Genomic DNA, 11,623 nt, shown 5'->3' with positions numbered 1-11,623 from the left:
TTTTTTTTTTTTTTTCTTAAGACAGGGTCTTGCTCTGACTTCTAAGTTTGAGTTCAGTGGTGCAATCATAGCTCACTGCAGCCTCAACCTCCTGGGCTCAAGCGATCCTTCTGCCCAAGCCTCCCAAGTAGCTGGGACTACAGGTGCACCTCACTACACCTGGCTAATTTTGTAAAAATGTTTTTGTAGAGACAGAGTCTCGCTATATTTCTCAGGCTGGTTTCAAACTCCTGGGTTCAAATATTCTTCCTGCCTCACCCTCCCAAAGTGCTGGAATTACAAGTGTGAGCCATCTCGTCTAGCCCAGATATTGAATTCTTGATTAAAAAAAAAAAATACTTCCACAAAGAAAACTCCAGGTCTACATGGCTTTATTGGACACTTAAGGAAGAAACAACATCAATTCTGCACAAATGTTTCTAGTATATAGAAGAGGAGAGGTCACTTCCCAACTCATCTTGAAGCTAGCATTACCAGATACCAAATGACACAAAGATGTTACAGGAAAAGAAACTACACACATATCCTTCATGGATCTAGACACAAAATCCTCTTTATTTTTTTCAAAAATCCTTTTAAAACTTAGCAAAATGAATACAGTAGTAAATACAAACAACAATGTATCATGACCAAGTTAGTTTCATCCCAGGAATACAAGGTTGCCTTAATATTTTAAAATCAATCAATATAATTTACTATACTAACAGGCTATAAGACAAAACCCACATCACCATCTCAATAGATGCAGAAAAAGCATTAGACAAAATTTAATACCTATTCATGAAAGGAAAATAAACCTCTCAGCCAACTAGGAATAGAAGGGAATTCCTGAAACTGATAAAGGGCATCCATAGGCCAGGAGCAGTAGCTCATGCTGAACATCCTGGATTCTTCCTCGATTAGAGAAGAAAAATTTGGAAAAAGGAATATGAAAGAAGAAAGCATTTACGTCATAACTGAAATGTAAGCAATTGAGGCACCTGCATGTAATTGTAACGATAAAATAAGAGTTTACATTTATTCTAAAATTATTTAATATATGTATTATGACAAATGGCTAGCCATTTGGATCAAAGATATAACCCAGGCCAAATGATAAAGGGTTAACTATGAAAAAAAATTTGTAACATTTATGGAAAAAAGACTAGTATCCTAAACACAGCTTTTTTTTTTTTTCTTTCTGTGGAGAATGGGGTCTCACTTTGTTGCCTGAACCTGGGAGGCAGAGGTTGCAGTAAGCCAAGATCGCACCACTGCACTCCAGCCTGGGCGACAGAGCTAGACTCTGTCTCAGAAGAAAAAAAAAAAGAAAAAAAACAAAAAAGAATTTTAACATTTCCCTTCCTTCCTACATTAGAAACTGAACAAAAAGAAATGTCCTATTCCTTCTACTCTTGAATTTTCGAGTGTGCCTTTTTATTCATCAACTTTATTTTCATATTTCTTCTCTATGTAATTTACTTATTATTAAGCGCAATCTTTTAAAACTATATCTGGCCTTAATTGTTTGTGTTTTGTTTTGTTTTGAGATAGGGTCTCACTCTGTTACCCAGGCTGGAGTGCAGTGGTGCGATATTGGCTCACTGCAACTTCCACCTCCCAGTTGCAAGCGATTCTCCCACCTCAGCTTCCTGAGTAGCCGGGGACCATACACACCACCATACGGCCGGTACTAATTTTTTTGTAGAGACAGGTGTTTCACCATGCTGGCCAGGCTGGTGTTAAAATTCTGGAAACTCAATCCGCCGTGGCCTACAGGCATGAACCACCACACCTTGCCTAAATAATTATACAGAAGCTCTCCAGGATATATTCCTAAATTTTAAAAACACAAAAAACAGGTACAGAGTATGCTAATTTTATTTATATTTTGAGTTTAACAAAGGAAGAAAATGGCTGGGCATGGTTGTGCACACCTGTAATCCCAGCACTTTGGGAGGCCAACACAGTAGGATCAATTGAGCCCAGGAGTTCAAGACCAGCCTGGGCAACATGGTGAAACCAAGACTCTACTAAAAAAACAAAAAACTTATCCAGCCATAGTGGCGCATCCTTGTAGTCCTGGCTATTCAGGAGGCTAAGGTGGGAGGATCACCTGAGACTGGGAGGTTGGGGCTACAGCGAGCCCATGCTGCACTCCAGCATGGGCAACAGAAGAGAGACCCTGTCTCAAATAAGTAAATAAATTTTAATGAACATAAATAAAAACGAATTATACATATTAATAGTTACTCCGGTAATTTTTTTTTTTTTTTTTTTGAGATGGAGTCTCACTCTGCCGCCAGGCTGGAGAGCAGTGGCCCATCTCGGCTCACTGCAACCTCTGCCTCCCAGGGTCAAGCGATTCTCCTGCCTCAGCCTTCTGAGTAGCTGGGACTACGCCACCACACCTAACTAATTTTTTTATTTTTAGTAGAGACAGAGTTTCACCATGTTGGCCAGGATGGTCTCGATCTCTTGACCTTGTGATCTGCCCACTCAGCCTCCTAAAGTGCTGGGATTACAGGCGTGAGCCACCGTGCCTGGCCTCTAATTTTTGTATTTTTAGTAGAGATGGGGTTTTGCCATGTTAACCAGGCTGGTCTCAAACTCCTGATCTCAGGTGATTCACCCACCTTGGCCTCCCAAAGTGCTGAGATTACAGACATGAGCCACCACGCCTGGCCTAGGACACCAACTTTTTTTTTTTTTTTTTTTTGAGACAGAGTTTGGCTCTTGTTGCCCAGGCTGGAGTGCAATGGCATGATCTCGGCTCACTGAAACCTCCACCTCCCGGGTTCAAGCAATTATCCTGCCTTAGCCTCCCGAGTAGCTGGGATTACAGGCATGTGCCACCACGCCTGGCTAATTTTGTATTTTTTTTAGTAGAGACAACAGTGTTTCTCCATGTTGGTCAGGCTGGTGTTGAACTCCCAACCTCAAGTGATCCGTCTGCCTTGGCCTCCCAAAGTGCTGGGATTACAGGTGTGAGCCACCACGCAGGCCTAGGACACCAACTTTACAAGAGTTGCCTAGAAGACGTGAAATGGCAGAAACTTCTAAAAAACAAACAATCCCCATCTATTTGGACACAGAGCAGAGATGTGCCTGTGACTTAGCATGGACCTGGCCACATCCTTATCAAAAATATTTACTAGTTAGTATGTTAACATTTATATTAATGAAAATTCATTTATGTCTCTTAACCTTTCTTCTACCCACCAACCCCCATCTTCCAAGAAAGATTAGTAACAAAAAAGAAACTACAATGTAACAATCATCTCCAAGACCTCTTTTTTTTTGAGACAGAGTCTCATTTCACTCTGTTGCCCAGGCTGGAGTACAATGGCACGATCTTGGCTCACTGCAACCTACACCTCCCAGGTTCAAGCAATCCTCCTGCCTCAGCCTCTCAAGTAGTTTGGATTACAGGCGTGTGCCACCATGCCCAACTAATTTTTTGTATTTTTAGTAGAGACTGGGTTTCATCATGTTGGCCAACCTGGTCTCGAACTCCTAACCTCAGGTGATCCACCCGCCTCGGCCTCGCAAATTGCTGGGATTACAGGCGTGAGCCACCTCACCCAGCCAAAACCTCATTTTTATAAACAGTGAAGATTTATGCTGTTACCTTGACCCCCTGCCAGTAGGGTCCCCCACGGGTGAACATGAAGTAACTATACATCTGATTCCTCCTCTGGAAGAAATCTATGTCCTCCTTGATATTCACCATCCAAAGCCGACCATCCCCAAGTACACGGAGATCCAGAGTATTGAACTGGGACCAATCATAAGACATCTTCCTCTCAAAAGCACCCTAAGATATTGAAAGTAAAGTTAATTGTACCTCATTCTCCACTATTAGCAAAATGTGAGTCATCACCAAGTCAGCATCATCAACAGGATTCACTAACCATTTTTCTGACTTTCTGCCCCATAAGAAGGCAGATAAACCCAGTGATTATTATTTTAGCACAAAATACTGACATAGTTATATGTTTCTAAGGTAATGTTCAACACACAACTGGCCCAGGACAGTGTTTACATGGGGTAGGCACTCACCTGTGTTCAATGAATGGAAATGAATGTATTTCCTTTACCTGGTCCTATGGAGCAATGACTTTTTTTTTCCTTTTTTTTTTTTTTTTTTGAGACGGAGTCTTGCTCTGTCACCCAGGCTGGAGTGCAGTGACGCAATCTCGGCTCACTGCAAGCTCTGCCTCCTGGGTTCACGTCATTCTCCTGCCTCAGCCTCCCAAATAGCTGGGACTACAAGCGCCCGACACTACGCCCGGCTAATTTTTTTGTATTTTTAGTAGAGATGGGGTTTCACCGTGTTAGCCAGGATGGTCTCAATCTCCTGACCTGGTGATCCACCCGCCTTGGCCTCCCAAAGTGCGGGGATTACGCGCCTGGCCTTTTTTTTTTTTTTTTTTGAGACGAAGTTTCGCTCTTGTTGCCCAGACTGGAGTGCAATGGCACGATCTCAGCTCACTGCAACCTCTGCCTCCCAAGTTCAAGCAATTCTCCTGCCTCAGCCTCCCAAGTACCTGGAATTACAGGCATGCACCACCATGCCCGGCTAATTTTTTGTATTTTTAGTAGAGACAGGGTTTCGCCATGTTGGTCAGGCTGATCTCAAACTCCCGACCTCAGGTGATCCACCCACCTCAGCCTCCCAAAGGGCCGAGATTACAGGTGTGAGCCACTGCGCCGGGCCAAGGAGCAATGACTTCTGAGTGGCCTATTTTATGACAACTGCCTTTCCACAAGTCAGAAAACTATAGAGAAAAGAGGTTAAGTTTTAAAAGTGATATTTAACAACAGTAGCTAGCATCCATTGAATATTTGCATTAATTTGCATGCATAATTTAATCCTCACAACAATGCTATGATAGGTTATTAGCATCTTACCCCATTTTACATATAAACAAACTGAGCACTCAGCTAATAAGTGGTATATCCAGTGCTGTTTAACTCCAAAATCTGTGTGCTTAACAACTATCTATACTGCCTCTCTCTTTAAAAGTGGAATTCAGTGTTCATTTCCAAAGGTATTTAGTTATAGCAATATCAAAGGTACTCTGATGTCAAGAATACCGATGTCTAGATATGAACTAATATTTATTAGCTGTGTAACTTTGGACAAGTTACTAAATCTATCCAAGTCTGTTTCCTCATCCATAAACCTGGGATGATCTTACCTCAGGGGACTGTTGTGAGTAATACATGGGATAATGTATATAAAGTGCTTAGCACAAGGACTGGCAGGCCACGCTTAATAAATGTTATCTACTATTTTCATTATTCCAGAATGAATATTTGGGCCAGGCGCAGTGGCTCACACCTGTAATCCCAGCACTCTGGGAGGCCAAGGGGGGTGTGGATCACCTGAGGTCAGGAGTTCAAGACCAGCCTGGCCAACACGGTGAAACCCTGTCTCTACTAAAAATACAAAAATTAGCCGGGCGTGGTGGCGTGCACCAGTAGTCCCAGCTACTCAGGAGGCTGAGGCAGGAGAATCGCTTGAACCTGGAGGGTGGAAGTTGCAGTGAGCCGAGATCACACCACTGCACTCCAGCCTGGGTGACAGAGCAAGACTCCATTTCAAAAAAAAAAGAAAGCCACAGGCTGACCCTACATCCACTCTACAAAACCCCTGGTCATTACAGAGGTTGTGGTCTTTGTTAGAGGAGATGAAAATATCTCCAAAAATCTTTCAAATGTCTAACCTCTCAGGATTCCTGAAACATAACAATGCTCATTCCTGGCCCAAAGCAATGCCCAGAAACAAGTCACTCCTCCTCCTCAGAAACCACTTCCCCCTTGTGCTTCCACTTCACACTTGTGCCAATAGTTACTTATCCCCAGACACAGGTGAGGTGCCAAATATAACATGCCAGGTGTTTTCATTTACACAAACAAAAGCTATCTTCTATAGTTTATGCTACAATGAAGTTCACCCCTGTTCACTAGAAAACGATGGCTCCTGGGCCTCACCTACCCTTGGAATCCTGGATATCATTGCACAGTACCCACTTCAGGTAGAATCCCCATCCTGAGGCGCCTCACAGCTCAGAGTTCCATATAGCAGTGCACTCTGGTTATTCTTGCCCATTTTCCAAAACACTTCACTTCTGCCTCCAGTCGTCTTATCAGAAGTCACTGTCCACTTATCCCCCGGAACTGCCAGACAACCTTGGCTTCTTCCAGCAAGACCTCATGCAGAGGGCGGCCTTCCGGTCCTCTCCAATGATCCACAATTTCATCCTTCAAATGCCTAAAATGGTACATTGCTTCATCTCTAATTGCTTTATCGAAACTAAAATCAGGCTTCTCCTCAGGAGAAGTTATATCCAAAGCAACTTCTTTCTGGTGATCTCCTTGCAAATCCCCTTCAGTTCCTCTGTGAGGAGGCTTTGCCAGGAGAAGCCAGTGGTTTCTGAAGACTACTGGAATACTCTGCAAAGCGAATACCCAAAAATGGATACAAGGCAGAAGTTGGCTTAGAGAATTTTCTGAGAATATAAGTACCACGCAGCAATTTGTGAACCAAAGCCATGGTACAAAAAAATCAAAATGTAAGTTTCTTCCTGGGCTAGCAAGGGCCACCAAGAAGCTTCAGCAAATAGCCCAATTCTACCTATAACAGAAGAGACATAGAAGAATTATCAGCATACCAATGAATGCATCACAATTTCAAATTCAACAGAAATCAGGTATTTTGAAATTTGTTAACTTATTTATTATTATTATTATTTTATATTATTTGAGACAAGGTCTTGCTCTGTGGCCCAGGTTGGGTGCAGTGGCACAATCACAGCTCACTGTAGCCTCTACTTTCTGGGCTCAAGTGATCCTCCCATCTCAGCCTCCCAAGTAGCTGGGATTACAGGCACACACCACCATGCCCAGCTAATTTTTAAATTTTTTGTAGAAATGGATCTCCCTGGCCGCGCACGGTCCCAGCACTTTGGGAGGCTGAGGCGGGTGGATCACGAGGTCAAGAGATTGAGACCATCCTGGCCAACATGGTGAAACCCCGTCTCTACTAAAAATACAAAACTTAGCTGGGTGTGGTGGTGCGCACCTGTGGTCCCAGCTACTAAGGAGGCTGAGGCAGAAGAATTCCTTGAACCTGGGAGGAGGAGGTTGCAGTGAGCCAAGATCGTGCCACTGCACTCCAGCCTGGCAACAGAGTGAGACTCTGTCTCAAAAAAAAAAAATAGAAAGAAAAAGAAATGGATCTCCCTGTGTTGCCCATGATGGTTTCGAACTCCTAGGATCCAGTGATTCTCCCCTCAGCTTCCCAAAGTGCTGGGTTGTAGGAATGATGCACTGTCCCCGGCCTTTTTTTTTATTTTCTTTTTATAAGAGACTGGGTCAGGCCGGGTGCACTAGCTCATGCTTGTAATCACAACACTTTGGGAGGCCGAGGCAGATGGATCACCTGAGGTCAGGAGTTCGAGACCAGCCTTGACAACATGGTGAAACCCCATCTCTACTAAAAATAATCCAGGAGTGATGGCAGATGCCTGTAATCCCAGCTACTAGGGAGCCTTAAGCAGGAGAATCACTTGAACCCGGGAGGCAGAGGTTGCAGTGAGCCGAGATCACGCCACTGCACTCCAGCCTGGACAACAAGAGCAAAATTCCATGTGGAAAAAAAAAAACAAACAAACAGGGTCTTGCTCTGTCACCCAGGCTGCAGCGCCGTGGCAAGATGAATAACTCATTGTAGCCTTGAACTCCTGGGCTGAAATGATCCTCCCACCTCAGCCTCCAAGGTAGCTGAGACTACAGGTGCACACCACCATGCCCAGGTAATTTTTTAAAAAAATGTTGGCCGGGCGCGGTGCATCACACCTGTAATCCCAGCACTTTGGGAGTCCGAGGTGGGCAGATCACTTGAGGTCAGGAGTTCAAGACCAGCCTGGCCAACATGGTAAAACCCTATCTCTACTAAAAATACAGAAATTAGTTGGGCATGTTGGAGAGCGCCTGTAATCCCAGCTACTGGGGAGGCTGAGGCAGGAGAATCACTTGAACCCAGAAGGCGGAGGTTGCAAGTGAGCCGAGATTGCACCACTGCACTCCAGCCTGGGTGACAAGAGCAAAACTCCATCTCAAAAAAAAAAAAATTGTAGCCCACCACGGCGGCTCACACCTGTAATCCCAGCACTCTGGGAGTCTTAGGCAGGCAAATGACTTGTCGTCAGGAGTTGGAGACCAGCCTGCCCAACATGGTAAAACCCCGTCTCCACTAAAAATACAAAAATTGGCCTGGCACGGTGGCTCATGCCTATAATCCCAACGCTTTGGGAGGCCAAGGCAGGCGGATCACCTAGGTCAGGAGTTCAAGACCAGCCTGACCAACATGGTGAAACCCCTACAGAAAATACAAACAATTAGCCAGGTGTGGTGGCCCACGCCTGTAATCCCAGCTACTCGGCATGCCTAGGCATGAGAATCGCTTGAACCTGGGAGGCAGAGGTTGCAGTGAGCCGAGATCGTGCCACTGCACTCCAGCCTGGGTGACAGAGTGACTCCGACAACAACAACAAAAATTAGCAGGGCATGGTGGTGGGCACCTGTAATCCCAGCTACTCGGGAGGCTGAGGCAGGAGAATCGCTTGAACCTGGGAGGCAGAGGCTGCAATGAGCCAAGACTGCACCATCACACTCCAGCCTGGGCAACAAAAGTGAAACTCTGTCTCAAAAAAAAAAGTACAAAAATTAGCTGGGTGTGGTGGCGGGCACCTATAATCCCAGCTACTCGGGAGGCTGAAGCAGGAAAATCGCTTGAACCCAGGAGTAGGAGGTTGCAGTGAGCCAAGATCAAGCCACTGCACTCCAGCCTGGGCAACAGAGCAGGACTCTGTCTAAAAAATAAAGAAATAAATAAAAATAAAAAATTGTAAAGCCAGGCGCGGTGGCTCACGTCTGTAATCCCAGCACTTTGGGAGGCCAAGGTGGGTGGATGACAAGGTCAGGAGTTTGAGGCCAGCCTGACCAACATGGAGAAACCCCATCTCTACTAAAAATACAAAATTAGCCCGGTGTGGTGGCGCATGACTGTAATCCCAGCTACTCGGGAGGCTGAGGCAGGAGAATCGCTTGAACCCAGGAGGTGGAGGTTGTGGTGAGCCAAGATCACGCCATTGCACTCCAGCCTGGGCAACAAGAGCAAAACTCCATCTCAAAAAAAAAATAGAGATGAGGTCTTGTTATATTGCTCAGACTAGTCTCTAACTCCTGGGTTCAAGTGATCCTCCTGCCTCAGCCTCTGGAGTACCTGGGATTACAGGCGTGAGCCACTGCACCTGATGAATACCATTCCTAATACTTTTTTTTTTTTTTTTTTGAGACAGAGTCTCACTCTGTCACCCAGGCTGGAGTGCAGTGGCATGATCTCGGCCCACTGCAAGCTCTGACTCCTGGGTTCATGCCATTCTCCTGCCTCAGCCTCCTGAGTAGCTGGGACTACAGGCACCCGCCACCATGCCCGGCTAATTTTTTTTTTTTTTTGTATTTTTAGTAGAGACAGGGTTTCACTGTGTTAGCCAAGATGGTCTCGATCTCCTGACCACGTGATCCACCTGCCTTGTCCTCTGAAAGAACTGGGATTACAGGTGTGAGCCACCACGCCCAGCCTGCTCCTAATACTTTCGTATCACCCTGATATATATTATCTCATGCCATCCACACACAAATCCTATGAGACAAGTCAGATACATATTTCCTTTCTGTAGGATACAGACACCAATAGGTAAAATGACATTATCAATACTTTTTTTTTTTTTGAGACGGAGTCTTGCTCTGTCACCAGGCTGGAGATCTCCGCTCACTGCAATCTCTGCCTCCTGGGTTCAAGCAATTCTCTTGTCTCAGTCTCCTGAATAGCTGGGATTACAGGCGGGCACCACCATGACCGGCTAATTTTTGTAGTTTTTTTTTTTTTTTTTTTTGTAGAGATGAGGGTTTTCCCCGTTTGGCCCAGGGGGGTCCCAACCTTTTACCCCAGGGGATCCCCCCCCGTGGGCCTCCTAAAGTGCTGGGATTACAGGAGTCAGCCAGCCACTGCACCCAGTCTTTTTTTTTTTTTTTTTTTTTTGAGATGAAGTCTCGCTGTGTCACCCAGGCTGGAGTGCAATGGCACGATCCTGGCTCACTGCAACCTCCGCCTCCCGGGTTCAGGTGCTTCTCCTGCCCCTGCCTCCCGAGTGGCTGCAATTACAGGTACCCGCCACCATGCCTAACTTTTTTCTTTTTTTTTTAAGACAGAGTCCAGCTCTGTCACCCAAGTTGGAGTGCAGTTGCGCGATCTCGGCTCATTGTAACCTCCACCTCCTGGTTTCAAGTAATTCTCTTGCCTCAGCCACTGGGATTACAGGCGTGTGCCACCACGCCCAGCTAATTTTTGTATGTTTAGTAGAGACAGGGTTTCACCATGTTGGCCAGGCTGGTCTCGAACTCCTGACCTCAAGTGATCCGCCCGCCTAGGCCTCCCAAAGTGCTGGGATTACAGGCGTGAGCCACCGCGCCCAGCCGACATTATCAATAAGGTTTGTTGATAAATCAAAACCATGTAAACAGTATGTTTTCACATGTATTATAAACGTTAAGGGAACCCGGAAAAATTAACAGCTAATCCGAGGTCCTGGAATTATGGATAATATTTAAATTCCCCCGCGCCGGTTGCACTTAAATGATTTTACCTCTACACATACCAAAATTTGAGAAACAAACGATAGCTCATGTTTTCCAAACCCTCCGTAGTGTTATTTCTCTAATAATATAACTTTAATTATAAAGGCTTTGTTTCATTTTTTTTTTTTCTACCAGTAAACAGAAAATCTAACCTATTAACTGGGCAATACCGCCCTGAGGTTGACGGTGGGTTTTGACAACACAATCCACGCAGCTAGAAGTGAGTAGAGTTAGTAAAGCTATCCATAGCTTACCATGTGCCAGAAACTGCTCTAAGTGTTTCACTGACGGCTCACAACAATCCTGAGAGAGGTACCATTATTACTACAATTATGGAGACGAGGAAACTGACGTTCCAAGACTAATTTACCCGAGGTCACACAGGTAGTGAGTGGCAAAACTCTTCTGCCTTGGCGTTTACCTCCCGCACTCACGGCCTGGCCTCCGGAGGCCAGACATTCGCCGCGCTGGGGAGGCCCCCTCAACCTTCAAGTGCCAGGGCTCTGTCGCCCCACACTCGGGACACACCAACCGCCGGCCTGCCACCGCTTACCTCCCCGAGCCTATAGTGTGGCTTCCGCCCAGAAGCCACTTTACCCGTATAGGTCCATCTGCTTTTCCCTTCCGATGCCAAACAAGGCGTCAGAACACTAAAGTTCCGGCCGGGTACAGAAGCCCAGGAAGGATAGCAAGGACCCCGTAGCCCAGCCAACTGAGGTTTTTGGAGGAAGCAGTGAGAATTCAGATAAGTTTTTCGCCTCTCCTTCCTGTATCCTTTCAGGCGGCAAACTCCATCCCTGCGTCTTTTTTTTTTTTTGAGACGGAGTCTCGCTCTGTCGCTAGGCTGGAGTGCAGTGGCGCGATCTCGGCTCACTACAACCTCTGCCTCCCAGGTTCAGGCGATTCTCCTGCCTCAGCCTCCCGAGTACTGGGA

The 11,623-nt window shown here is 45.7% G+C and overlaps 1 pseudogene; it reads right to left on the bottom strand.

The window, feature by feature from the left end:
• Positions 1–139: 139 nt before the first annotated feature.
• Positions 140–11,398, bottom strand: LOC116813008 (complex I intermediate-associated protein 30, mitochondrial-like; annotated as a pseudogene).
• Positions 11,399–11,623: the final 225 nt, after the last annotated feature.

The sequence above is a fragment of the Hylobates moloch genome, unplaced genomic scaffold, assembly GCF_009828535.3.
Source record: "Hylobates moloch isolate HMO894 unplaced genomic scaffold, HMol_V3 SCAFFOLD_9, whole genome shotgun sequence".
Lineage (NCBI taxonomy): Eukaryota > Metazoa > Chordata > Mammalia > Primates > Hylobatidae > Hylobates > Hylobates moloch.
Note: the sequence above shows the minus strand (reverse complement) of the source record. Positions and strands in the feature narration are given on the sequence as shown.